This window comes from Pleurodeles waltl, chromosome 1_1 (genome assembly GCF_031143425.1).
Source record: "Pleurodeles waltl isolate 20211129_DDA chromosome 1_1, aPleWal1.hap1.20221129, whole genome shotgun sequence".
Classification (NCBI taxonomy): domain Eukaryota; kingdom Metazoa; phylum Chordata; class Amphibia; order Caudata; family Salamandridae; genus Pleurodeles; species Pleurodeles waltl.
Genome location: NC_090436.1, coordinates 566,413,208 through 566,427,705, shown reverse-complemented (window position 1 = coordinate 566,427,705; position 14,498 = coordinate 566,413,208). Strand labels below are relative to the sequence as shown.

The 14,498-nt window shown below is 41.4% G+C and overlaps 1 protein-coding gene across 1 annotated transcript in view; it reads right to left on the bottom strand.

Moving 5' to 3' along the window:
* The window catches only part of PPIP5K2 (diphosphoinositol pentakisphosphate kinase 2), a 1,112,711-nt gene extending 1,107,896 nt beyond the window's left edge, over positions 1-4,815 (bottom strand). The window contains exon 1 of the mRNA XM_069226183.1: positions 4,677-4,815. The gene's annotated coding sequence lies outside the window, so the exon portion shown is untranslated. The remainder of the gene's footprint in view (positions 1-4,676) is intronic.
* Between the last annotated feature and the right edge of the window lie 9,683 nt (positions 4,816-14,498).

The window sequence follows — 14,498 nt, the reverse complement described above, 5'->3', positions numbered from 1 at the left end:
CTACATATTTCAGTCAGATGCACTCCCTGACACTCTAACATGAGGAAACCACCCACACGTAGATCCTACTTCCATTTCCTCCGGAATAGGAGTGTTAAAAATAGTAAGCCATGGTAGTAATAGAGCTAATCCATCTAATATTAGTCATGTTTCAGGCTCTTATCCCCTGGTTCAAATATCCAAAAGTAATCAACAAACGTTCAGATTTGCTGTAAGACTCAGATAGGTACAGATAGAATTAAGTGCTTGTTTTACATCCAAAAGATGCAGTCTCTTTTAAAAGTGTGAAGCTGGGGAAGAAAAAGTTGGCAAGACACTTTCTTGCTCCTTATGAAACTCAGAAATAAACTTAGGAAAAAGGGCAGGATTAGGCAGGATTAGGTCTCAACAATATACCATCCATTAAGATGGAAAGAAAAGAAGGATTACTCAACACTACATCTAGTTCTCAAATTTGTCTAGCAGAAGTAATGGATAACAAAATGGCTACTTTCATTGTTAAATACTTTAGCCAATGTTTTAAATAGAACACTGTTTTGCACCTTCAGCACTGAGGAAAGATCCCACAGAGGAACAGAAGGTCTATTTGTAGCTCTAGAAATTGGAAAGTTCTTTAATAACCTAAATGCCAATTGATCATCTTTCCCAAAACTCTGCTGAAGGCTCTGATGGCAGACCATTGTGTTTCTAAGGTGTTTAGATAGTAAATTATTATGAAACCCATCCCAAACAATTGTAGTATTGAGGAAATGTTGCATGAGATAGGAGGAAGGGATATAGTGTCACACCAACGTTGAAACACTACCAAATGTTTAGAGTAAGCTTTAAGAGTGGCTGGATGTCTAGATTCCTGCAATATTTGGACTTAGGGGCTCATTACAAAATTGGCAGTTCCACCACGGGACCGCCAATGTCGCAGGTAGGATGCCACCGTCATGCCGGCGCCCCCACTAAGCCATAAAATAGTGTCCCTGTCGAGCTGAACGGCAGGAACATTGTATTGCGATGTTCCCGCCAGAGCCCAGCTGGAACAGTGCTACATTTTGGGTCTAGGCTTTCATAAGCAGCTGAGGCCAATATCGTTGCACTACATCACCATAGGAATATGCACTGTCTACAACGCAGACAGTGCACTTTCAGATGGTGCTGGGCAGGGGGGCACCTGGGCATTGGCAGTGCAGGAGCCCCCCTGTGACCTCCAGCACTGCCTTTCTGCCAGTCTTTTCATGGCGGGGTCACCGCAATAGAAAGGCTGGCGAAAAGCTGAGTTGTAATCAGCACAGCGGTGCCGCATTCAGCACCACTGTGTCTGAGCACAACTCAGACTACCATCAGCTCATCGGGAACCACGTTCCTGACTGTGACGGTGGCACCCTGGCAGGTCCGTCCGCCAGGGCTGTAATGTGGCAGTCGGACCGCATGGAGTGTGGCGGTCTGACCGTCACAAGGTCATCCGGACTCATAACGAGGCCTTAAATGTTACAGAATTCTTCAGTTTTGTAGCCAAACCCTCTCACCTTCCTGTACTTTACAGATAGCCTTGCTTGAAGGGAACACCCAAGATTGAGCAGAGGACAAGGTGAAAGAGAGATTCTCCAATGAGGTGACACCACCATTGCCTTGCAAAGTGGAAACCAAGAATGGCTAGGCCAAAACAGAATACTGTTCTCACTTTTGGTGCTTCCTCCTGAACTTTGAGAAGTACATGACCGACAGGAGTAAACAGTGGGAATGCATGGAGGAGGCCGCAGAGGCAAAGGAAGAGATAGAGTGGCATCTTCGATTGTCCATGGTACAGGAAATCATGAGAAGATCTTTGGCAGGGGAGTGTCATCTTATCATGTAAACAAGTCTAAGAACAGCTCCCCAATCTTTAGGAATTTAAGGGGGAACAATAGTAAAGACAGGACTAGGTGCTGAGAATATGTCAACACTGAGGAGGTGATCTGCTATTGTGCTCCCTTTCTCTCTGACATGAACTATCTGTTGAGCCACCAGATTTAGGGACCAGATCTCACTTCCCCATTTGTGTAAGACAGCCAACATACTGGCTGTCTTGACAAGAACATGATGGTTGCAGATGAAATCCTGAGAGTGCATTAATGATCAGAAAAGGGACATTATTTCTGTCCAATTCAAAGATCTCTCTCTCACAGGATCGACAAGCTTCAGTGAATTGTCTTAGAGTAACTAACCTCACAACCACTCTTTCCAACCTTTTACTAGAATTTCCTGTTCTTAATCCATTGGGAAAAATTCCCAGTGTTTTCAAACATGAATTGAGAGGGTTTAAATAGAGCCTTAGGTTTTAGAAACCTGCACCAAAGACATGCAGGAGCTTTCTGGAGCAACAGAAGAGAAATTAAGGCAGTTATTTCCTCTGTGCTCTCTCCTTTATAAGGAAAACCATTCCAATATTGAAACAGGGCCCCAATAAAGATCTTGCCCTGATGGGGTATCCGATTGTATTTCTCGAAACTTATCAGTAAGCCATATTGTTTCAGATAATTTTTGTCACGTTCCTTCTAATGTTTTTTCTCTGGATGACACTTGCAGCAACTTTAAATATGATGGTCTTCCGTCCTATTTGGCTTCTATATCCCTTACATTTGTGTTTCTTAAAGGAATGTTGAGACTTCTGCATTCATCTTTTTAAAGGTTGATGAAATTAAGACTTACTTAAAGACAAAAAAGAATTGGCACTTGAGGATTGATGGAAAGAGGAGAGTGGTTTTTCATCTTTAATTATGTAATTTCTCTTCAACCACTGCTCCAAAAGGTTTAACTTCTTCTAAAAGCATTCTTAAGGCCGTAGACTTCTGGGCTACATCAGTATGCCAGTCACATAAGTACAGACTTCTACTTGCAGCAATAATAGTTCCTTCAGCTAAGGTAGTAGCTCTCATTACATACAAGGAGATGTCAGAGAGAAACTGAATCTGCTTCTCAGTCGACTCTAGAAGAGCAGAAAACTCTAGACCATCTTAAATACACAAAAATCCTTTAAATCCAAAACTTGGGACTGTGATGTATAAAGCACCATATACTCCAGCTGGCATTACTAAATCATATCCTGGATGAGATTTATTTAGTATAGAAACAATCTTTTTGTCAATCTGGTCCATAACGATACTTTCCTCAGCCATGGAGTTGCATCCCACCAAGCTAGCTAACACAGAATCTTCTGCCACTTAGCCTCTTGCGGTTTTATACCTATTTTGAAGAGAGTATTATAAAGCCATACAACTAGGAAAATAAATCTTATCCGAATCATTCCATTCCCTCAGCACGACATCCCTAACATCTTCATGTATGGGAAGATCAAAAGAAGAAGCCTTTTGACATTGTCTTAGTACAGGATCCGTTGAAGTGCTGGGAACTTCTTCCTTAGAAAATCTCATATTAACTCTTATTCTTCCCAAACACGCTATGGCATCGATTTGGAAACAGGCTAGTACTACAACTCAAAATCTCTCTACCTGTGAGAAGGCCAAACAGGATTCCGGTAAACGGAAACGGCGATAAAAAGGACAGATCTCCACCAGAAGCTGTACACTAGCTTCGTCTTTCGCCCCTCCGAAATTACAAAATCATAGAGAACCAGCAGCAAGCACTTCACTGGTAAATACATGGATCTGTTAAAAGATAACATTCAAATTATTCAATAAAAGCATCACGTTATTCGGTCTTCCACCAAAGAACTGAAAAACGAATCCTCCTGCCCATTTGCTTACAGAATTATTCCACCTTATTACGTTGCCGGAAATAAAATATACAATGAAATGCATTCAAACGTGTAGACGTCACCAAACGGATGGGATGATACAATTGATTTTCTGTTGGATTTATCCTGTACAGCTAGGTAGAGGTGTACTGAACAGAAACGGTAACCGAAATTACACCGTAAATTAATTTTGTGGTTTAATACGCATTTAAAGAGATTGGAAGCAAAGGTCATTCATTGCTGGTGCTGAAGCAATATTTATAGTGCCTGGTTTGATTTAGCATGCATCTCATCTGTTGGTTATATAACCTAGGTCCACTTCAGCTTCCTTATTTCGCTATATTATTCGGCATAAGGAAACAAATATATATAACCCGTGCACGTAAACAATAATTGTTTTCCAAAGTGCTGCCATGCACTAAATTTAAATTTAAAAGCATTGCTGTCCGTTCATCCCACAATGCACATTTTCCACAACTCAACCCTCTTCTGGGCTATTCTTTTGATTATTTACAAAACTCTGTTTGACGTTTTAGCAAATGTTTACTGAAATTCCTCTGTAGCTTACGTTAGTTTGTTTACACTACACAAGATGTAATGTTCGGCAAGGTATATTATTGATCATGTTTCGTATTCAAGAGCAGATCACGGGGAAATAAACATTGCAAAAGGAAAGCATTAGTTTCGTGTACGTTCATATTTAACGTGAACTGAGGAAACTAGTGAGTGCCACTAGTTCCGCAAAGGGAACCTGGGACTTTTGTTGAAAGGTAAAGAACTATAGGCGCGCCAGGGCGGAAAGGGAAAAGTGAACGATTAAAAGAGGGAAACGTAGTGGGTGAAGGAGCAAGGTCAGGAAAATGTGCAGTGGTGATGTACTTCAGAATGTACAGCAATTAGTATTTCTCATCGCTACCAGGCAGTGAAAACATGCACAGCGTAAGACAATTACCACAGCCCAACCAAGTTCTCCTCTCCTACGTAAGGATGCACAGAATTACAAAGTCCGGAAAAAAACAAAGAAAGAAGTGAGCACTCGAGGGATGCGGAGCGCAGCATCAGGGTTCCTTCTGCAGCCACATGTAGCCGCACGGAAAGTAATCTGTGAAGCGCAGTGTCGTAGCTTGCAGAAGATAATGCTTAATGCAGGTTCTTCCAACAGGCCCCGGCATTATTACAGTATTTTACGGGAACACACCCGGGAGCAGCTCTACCCCCAGGCCAGGGGATATGGTGGAGCAGCTGTACCTGATCACGGCTTCTCTTGGGCTCAGCCTCCATTGATTACTGAGGATCTTCACTTGGGGCACTGGGCGCCTGTCCCTGGGACTGCGGTACCGCCATGGTCACAAAGGAAGGACTACTCCGCGCGCTGCTCACGCAGGAAGGGCTGTCACTTCGGCGCTTAGCAACCACGCCGATAGACAAAGAAGAAAGACTAGTTCACTGCCTCCAAAGCCTTAGACGGAAGGTTCGTTCCATCCGAGAGGCATGTAGGCACTCAAGGGTGGATGGTTGTGTGTGAGTGACACAGCCCGTAATGTACGACCAATATGATTTAAAATGCAAGTCATATCTTCCACATTTTTACAAATTGGGAAGTTACGGGAGAGGATATGACGTTACGGTCAGAGCTGCTGATTTTAGGACTGGGGAACCAGGTCTCAGTCTCGGCGTCGGCTCAACACATCCTGGGATTCGGATCAAATCTCTTACCCCATCCCCTAAAAATGGATGTGATTGGATTTGTACATCTATGCGTTGCATAATGTTATGTGTGTGTTGCCATGATGCGATGTGTATTGCCATGGCCCTTTATGGAATGTCATTGTGTAAGGTTATTATAGAGTGCAAGGGCGGGAGTTCCAAACTAGTGGAGGCTGCGGACATCATCCTACACGACCTACCTTCCGTTACACTAATAAATATACTTGCATGTACAATTGTCTATGACGTTTATGTAGACTACAAATTGGCTACAAAGTGGAGACGGGGCCCGACTTCTCGAATTACTACCAAAGCTGGATCCTCAGAGACATTTTGTTGGTCGGACAACTAGCTGTACTGAGTTTAACCTGGAACATATTGATGGGAAAGTACACTTCTTACCTACCTAGAACTTCGCCAGTTCGCAGTTTTGTGGTTCAGTGCTTCAAATGGAAAAATAGAAGTGCAGGTACTCTGTCATAATGTCCAATTAAAAGTATTACGTTTTTCTTGAGATATGCCGGTACTCTCCCTCTCAAAATAAAAAAGTGCCGGTACTCAGTACCGGAGAGTACCGGCCTATTTAAAGCACTGAAGATTCTTTAACAAAAAGAGTTTCTCACTCAACTGCTGTCCTTATTATACGCATGTTGTTTTCCATTGAAGTTGAAAGGGCACAGCTTGTTGACCAGTACAGACACAGTTGCTACTTTCTGCGCTCGTTTTGTTTTCATTGCAAGGGTGGAAGCGCATGTAGTTACCAAGCACGGAACTATGCTGCACGTTTTTTCAGAGTCGCATAATGAAAAATTTCCTAGCTAACGAGAAGGAAAGTTTAAATTCTATTAAGGACACAGAGGCATGGATTATGCATTACTTTCTTCGTTTTATTTCCACAGCAGATTCAAAGAACAGAATAAAAAGTAAAAAGATAAAAACTACATGTACCATGACACTTATAAAATTAGAGTCTGTAAAAATTCCAATCACAACACAGTCCAGCCTATAAGTCGATATGACGTCCCTTCCTGTTCCTTGTCTTCACTCGAGGAAGTTAAAGGTGAAGGTAGTTTAATCCATTCCTTAGTTATTGCATGCAGAGATAGAATAAATTATGAACACGTTATGTAGTTCTTTTTATAAATTTGTCATGTTATAGAAGAGAATACAACGATGAAGGGAAATAATTTTCTTTCAATGTGAGATATGCAAAGATTCATTTGTATTCAAACAGTCAAGTATTTAAAGCATTAAAGGCATTGCAATAGGTTGGTTACTTGCTGGAATAAAAGAGGTATTAGTTGAAGGGAGGGAGAGGCTTTTTATGGGCAACAAATGCCTGGGTGGGATAACCCTCGCCTCTGTGTCCTTAATAGAATTGAAACTTTCCTTCTCGTTAACTAGGACATTTTTCATTCTGTGTCAGGACCAGAGGCAAAGGTTATGCATGTTTAAAGCTTACCGACAACCTGAGAGGCATGTTCTAAAATGAGTTTAAAATATCATTTTTTGAAAGTGGATTCTGATGACCAATCCACTGCATTCATGATGTCTTCAAGTCTACTGCCTACCTGTATGGCTTTAGAAGCCATTGCTCCTCTCTTGGAATGAGCTCCAAATCTATGAATATCAATACCTGCCTCTGACATGATCCATCTAACCCATCTGGCAATAGTAGGAGATGAAACTGCTTTAAATTGTTTTTGTAAGGCAGTGAGAATTTGATTCTCGCTTGCAGGTCTGACATCCAGTGTCATGTCTTCGTATGCCTTGATACAGTTAACTACACATAATTTTGGATGGTCCAGAAAAGCAGGATAAGAGACTACTCTGATATTAGTTTTGATTTTTCAAGAAATAGTGCAAGTAGCACCTTCTGGAGTAAAGGCTGTAGCAGATAGATCTAAGGCTGTAACATCAGATACTCTTTTACAGGAAATGAGGCATAGTAGGATAGCCAATTTAGCTGATAATTGTTTTCGAGATAAGAGGTGATTATCGTGCCATTAGGAGAGAAAAATTAAAATTATGTAAACGTCCCAAAGTCCTGAATATGAAAGGTTCAGGGGCTTTAGAAAGACGTATGCCTTTCATTAATTTACATACCCATGGATGTTCACCTACTGGTTTGTTATTAATGGAGATATGTCCTGCAGAGATGGCTGACCTAAAGGAATTGATGGTACGATAAGCTAGACCCGAATGGGCCAGCTCCGCTAGGAAGTTTAGGATGTACATAAGTTCTGCCCCCAAGGGATCAAGATGTTTCTCCATACACCAACGATTCCATCGGTTCAAACCAATCTATATGTCTTGGTAGTACTTGTAGACCAGGCCTGTTGAACGAAGTGGTGAACTTCTTTTGAAAGGTGTTTGTTTTCCCAACGTCCCCGGAAATCCTCCAGGCCATGAGGGAAAGATTGCCTTGGAGAACTAGCGGGTGAGGAGATCCTTGATGATCGAGAAGTATCGAAGGGAATTATGGTAGTCTGATTGGGAGATCCCAAGACAATTCCATTAGTGCTGGGAACCATGCTTGAGATTTCCAAATCAAAGTCAGTAAAACCAAGGATGCAGTTTAACGTCTTACCTGAGCTGCTACCCGGGGAATAATTATTAATGGAGGAAAGGCATACAGAAGATCATTCGACCAATCTTGAAGAAAAGCATCTATCGCTATCCCTTCCGGATCTGGTCTCCCGCTGACATATCTCGTCAGTTGGTGATTCAGTCGGGAAGCAAAGAGATCTAGGTTGCATGGCCATCATCTTTCCATCAGGGCTAGAAAAAAGTTTCAATCTAATTTCCAATCTTTGTTGTCTGCAAAGTTCCTGGAGTTCCACTCTGCACCAGTGTTTTTGATCCCTGGAGGATACTCTGCCGTTACGGAGATCTGTTTCTGAATGCAATAGTGCCAGAAATCCTTGGCTAGTTTTGAGAGGGCCTTCGATCGAGTGCCCACCAGGTTATTGATATATTGGACCGCTGATATGTTGTCCATCTTGAGGAGACTCAAGCAGTACACTTTGTCCTTTGTGAGAGACTTGATTGCGAATGATCCAACCAGAAGATTTAGATAATTGATATGGAGAGAGAGAGAGATCTACCTCTGACCATCTGCCGCCCATGGATATTTCCCCACATCCAGCTCCCCATCCCAGACGTCCGGCGTCTGGTTGTATAATCATGTCTGGTAACGTGCCAAATATTGCAGGTGCTATTCCAAGCTTCCATGAGATCTATCCACCACTGGAGTTCCATTTTGGCTTCTGGAAATAAAGACATAATTTCTAAGTAAGTTAGACCGTTTCAGAGATGAGTAGCTTTTAATCTCTGTAATGCACGGTATTAAAGAAGACCTGAGAAGGTGGCTTCAATTGTTGAGGGGAGAAGTCCCACTATCCTGGCCAGTTGGCGGAGGGAAATTCTCTCTCTTCTGAGAACCTTCCTGAGTTCTTTCTGAATCTTGGAAAGTTTTGATAAAGGAAGGCTGAGAGATGCTATGACGAAATTTAAAAGGAAACCTAGAAATACTATTTGTTGGGTTGGAATCAGTTCTGATTTGGATTTTTTGATCACAAAGCCGAGATTTTGGAGGAGCGCAATAGTCATGTTCAGATTGGATTTGAGTTGAGCTAGGAACTGGTCCATCATAAGAATATCGGCCAGATACATTATCATCCTTATTCCCCTGGTAAGAAGGAGTTCTACTACTGGTCTTATGAGTTTGGTAAAACACCAAGGAGCTGAGAATAGACAGAAAGGGAGAGCTTTGAACTCGTATATCTGCCTTTCCACATAAGCTGAAGAAATCGCCAGTGAGGAGGAAAAATGGGGACTGAAAGATATGCTTCTTTAAGGTCCAATCTGATTATCCAATCATTCGGAAGTAGACTGTCTCTCAATAGATGAATGCCTTCCATTTTGAAGTGACGATAAACTCTCCATTCGTTGAACTCCCTCAAGTTTATTACCAGGCAAAAGCTCTTTTCTTTCTTTTCTACCAGAACAATGTTGCTCAAAAACCCTCTGGGGCGAAGAGCTGATCTGCAAATGGCTCTTTTCTTTAGGAGATCCTCCACTTCTAAATGTTTGAGATTCATTTCTTGTGTTGAGAAAACTGAAGGTCTGGGACAGGTTTGTTGTATTAGAACTCTATGTGAAAACCACAAACTGAAGGATTCAAGGATCCTTTGTTATTTTCTCCAATTGTGATTAAATCTCAGAAGTCTTCCCCCTAGATCTAGAGGGGAAGAAGTGATTATGCTTACTAGAAATTTCTCCTGGTGTATTAGCTCCTCCTCTGATGTAGTTGCCTTTGGCTCTGCTGGAACCTCGAGAGGGGTAGAATGTTCATTGACGACCATCATTCCAGGCGTTGTTCCTTTTTGGGTATCCTCTAGAGGGGCCTTGATGGTACAAACAGCCAGAGGAGTGACCCCTTCCTCGTCCGGCCCCAGCAAAAATCTTGGCAGGGAAGATCTTTTTAATGGAAGTTTGGGCTTTGTCTAAAGACGAAAAGGTTGCTACAAACTTGCCTAATTCTTTGACAGTAGGCTCCCCAAAAAGATTGCTCTGGGCTATAGCGTCTGGCTCCGATGTTGCCAATTCACCAAGTTTGATGTCAATTTTGATAAGCAGAGATATCCTGCATTCTGAGGCGAGAGCACAGTTTGCATTCCCCAAGAGGCAAATAGCTCTTTAAGCCCAACCGGCGGTAACATCCACAGATAGCCGGGTTCCAGATTGTTTAGCCTGTTCCGCTAACTGGATAATCTGTGTAAGCAGACCAACTACGTCAAGAAGTTTATCTTGGCAATTTCTCAAAGATCTGTCAATACCCTTTTTAGGATATTTAATATACTTGCCAAAAAAATGTACATAGCTTTGGATCTGTGTTGGGAGTAACTGCCACTTTGCCCTGTAGAGAAGGTCTGGGACATTCTCCCCTAAGTTTTGCTCTGACCACTTTCTCTAGGGGTTGGCGTATTTTATCAACCACATAATCAGCTACTTTTGGTTCAGGGACCATTCCGAAGACCTGGGATGATATATTTCTGAAGGGTTAAACATGTCAGAGTCTTATTCAGGAGAATCAGGGGAAACCGAATTAGGACGCCAAGGTCTACTCAATTCTTGGTCCTCATCTGAGGAAAATTCAGCATCCGAAACACCCTCCCCTACATTGGGGACGCCAAAGAGAGGGTCTGAATTTTTTGCTACATAGTCGGTCATTTCTGCGGGTCAATCTTCCTCCTAGTAGGGCCAATGTTTAAGCATGCGCATACTCATATGGAAAGTTTTGGTTATTCTGTCGAAACCTTCCAGGTGCCCTGCGTCACGCTTTGGGGCCTTCTTTTCCCCTGATTTTACACCACTAGGACCCAGTTTGGGTTGAATGCAATGCTTATAAATCCCCAGAATACTCTTCGCTAGCTTATCAACTTGTTCCCTAAGAGGTGCAAGCGCATTGAAATGGAAAGCGCTTGACTCACCTCTGGGGGAAGATGTTGGGGAGGCCACTCTTGCTGTACATCCTGAAAGGATGCGTTTTCATTGCCAATAGACTGGTCCATTATGAGAGGGAGAGCACAAAACTCAAAATGAGAGTATATATGAATACTTTTTTTTGTTTGTTTTTTTTGTTTTTGTTTTTAATATTTTAGGAAAAAAATAATTTAAGAAAAAGTACATTATCACCCAATTAATAAGTGGGCAGCGCCCTCACTGGTGCTCCTAATGTTAAATGAAGAGATATAGGAACAAAATAACAATATAAAAAATGACCACAAGGGGGAGCAATTCCATTAAATATAAACACCAAAAAAGTGTTTGAAGCGAGGATTGGTCCGGGGAAAGCAGAGTGTGACCGGAATTCAAAGAATTTCCTGGCAGCGTTTCCACGTAGCCATCAGCTGAGACGCTCAGAAACAGCTGACGAGCCTGATAGATTGACGAGCGGCACACATACGCCTCCATCGAGCTGTGGGATAAAGATAATGAAATAAGCGCTCGGACAAGAAGCCTACCATGCTTCAAAGAGAACACAGATAATATATACATATAAACAGTGTTAAATAATATAATTGGGGAAAGCATTTATAAGAAGGTTTGCACTTAACTGACAAGCAGTGAAGAAAGAGGAGCAGGAAGGGACGTCATATATATCTATAGGCTGGACTATGTTGTGACTGGACTATTTACAGACTCTAATGTTATAAGCCTCATGGGACATGTAGTTTTTGTTTATCTTTTTACTTCTTATTCTGTTCTTAGAATCTGCTGTGGAAATAAAGTGAAGAAGGTAATGCATAATCCTCGCCTCCAATCCTGACATAGAATTCTGAACTGTGTTGCACATGTTCATTAGAATCCCTGCACCTATGCTCAACACATCATAGCTTGACGCATCCAATCACCACGTATCACAGAGCATCAATGGTGCTATGATCACCTCGTAATTGATTGGGAATTGTTTCACTCTGTCATGAACACCAACGGTGATACGCTCACCTTCTAACTGGTTTCCTCTATTAAAAAGAGGTTTTTAAGTTAAGGAGCGTTTCATGTAGCACCAACATTGATACGCTCACCTTGTAATTTTGGGGACTGCATTTATTGATCAAAATCGAGTGTACCACACACACACACACATAATGTACTTGGTTATTTGAAAGAGTAATGGAACCTTGTGGAGTCAAGTAACGAAAGGTGAGGTCGCTTTTTTTTCCCAGGGGTTTTACAAGTTATTGATAATTAATCATTTGACTCTTATTTCAACCATTAGTGTTGGTTCACACATTGTGATAAAGTATTTTTTTAAAAATTGTGGTGCTATTTATGTGGAGTACAAATGGCGCAACAAAACTTTTCAATAAGTCCATCACGTGCATTTTTGCCTACAGGAGCAGAACCTTCAACACCCTGGATTGAGTGAAAGGAGTGTTTTATCAATTATATTGAAACTATTGGGGATGGTACAGACATGGCAGCCGAACAAAAGAAGAGAATTTCGCTCCATTCCTTAGTCCCACAGAGGTTAAAAACTTATAATAGCATGCCCAAAGCGATTGTCATCGTAGACATAAATGTGTTTGAGGCTGCAGTCAAGATTTGGCTAAATATTTTGCACCAAAGGTTTGTATAGGAATAACACATTATAGATTTTTCCAGAGAAAACAAGAATAAAATGAATTTATTGATGATTTTGTTTCAGACTTAAAGAAATTAGCACTTGATTACAAATATGGAATATTACAGGAAGATCTTAAAAGGGATCGAGTTGTGATGCTCACATGCAACCTGACAATACAAGAACAGTCGTGAGTATATGGGGATTCACCCTTAGATGACATTTTAGCTATTGTAAGAAAAGCAGAAATATCGGGTAGGTGTGTTAGTGCATTAAGACAAGGAGAGAAAGAACATGAAACAGTTGACAAATTGTCTGCCTTTAGAAAGGATAAATGCTTTAATAAGCAAAGTAAAAGCAAAACGGTAGGCAGAGAAGGATTTAGATGTTTCAGGTGCGACAGTAAGGGGCATTTAGCATACAGCAAATCTTGCCCTGCTATAAAACTGAAGTGTAGTAATTGTGGTATCACTGGGCATTTTGCAAAAGTTTGCAGGAGAAGGAATAATATTAAGTTTATAGTCAAAGGGTCCAAGAGTTCTGAAAAAGAGGAGCAAAATGCAGACTGACAGTCCTCAAATGTTGAGTCTAAAGGCAAAATTAATGTCAAACATTGACGACAAGATAGCAAAGATAAACCCTGAGTGTAATGTGTCCATAGGTGGTGTGATGATCAAGATATATGCAAATTCAGGCTCACCATACACAGTAGTAAGTGTGGACGTTTGGAAATTTATTTTTAGTAGGAACATTGGTACGCAGTTGTGGGAACCAGATATACAACCTGAGATTTATAGTGGTGAAAAATTGATATATTAGGATACCGATGGTTAACATTCAAATTTAAAAACAAAGCTGGTAAGGTGAAACTGTATGTTGCGAAGAGGGGTCCATCTGTGCTTGGATGGCGAGACCAAGGAAGAGAAGGTACTAGTATTGGATGAAGTAGTTACTGTTGGGTCTGCCATGCTAAACACATTTCCTAAGATATTTATTAGGACCATGGGAAATTTACAAGGTTTCGAACACAAGCTAATCCTTAAAAAGAATGCTAGTCCTAAAGTCCATAAGGTTAGGAATGTACCTATACCAGTGTGGGAGGAGGTTTCAAATGAACTGGATAAATTGGTGAGTTTGGTGGTCACAGAACCCATACAATCTTCTGAATGGATTTCCCCTTTGGTTGTGGCACGCTGCAGCAACGGTAAGATCAGGTTGTGTGTTGACCTTCTCCATCTAAACGAGAATATTGTAGTAGACCGATTTCCCCCTTCCTCAGAGAAATGAGATGGTGGTGTGCATTAAGGATGCTAAGTGGTTCGCCACAATTGACTTGTCATCTTCATACCACCAAATTTCCCTGCCTACCTCTTCCCGCCACTTGAAAGTTTTCATAACAGTAGCTGGATGATTTCAGTTCAGGAAGATGCCTTTTGGATTGGCATCCACTACCACTGTGTTCCAAAGGTTGATGCATAAACTGTTTTGCAAGGAAAGAGGTGTCAAATATTTCCAGGATGACATTTTGGTTTTTGGGGAGACCAGAGAAATTTATAATGAGAGGTTAAAGAAAGTCTTAGGTATTTTACAGCAACACCATCTCACAGTTGAACATTCGCAATGCACATTTGCAGAGAAGTTTGTAACATATTTAGGCCATGTGATTGGAGATGGAAGGGTCAAACCTAAGCTATCTCTGGTGGATGCTATTACAAAAGTTGTGGCACCAAGCAGCAAGGAAGAGGTCAGATCTTTTCTAAGCATGGCAGAATATTGTGCAAAATGCATAGCTAGGTTTGCGGAATATACTTAATATCAGGAAGCTCCTAAAAAACAAAACACAATTTGAATGGTCAGCTAATTGTGAGGAGGTGTTTAGGAAGGGTAAATTATGCTTTTCTAATGCTGTTGTCTGAGCAGTTTTGATCCAGAAAG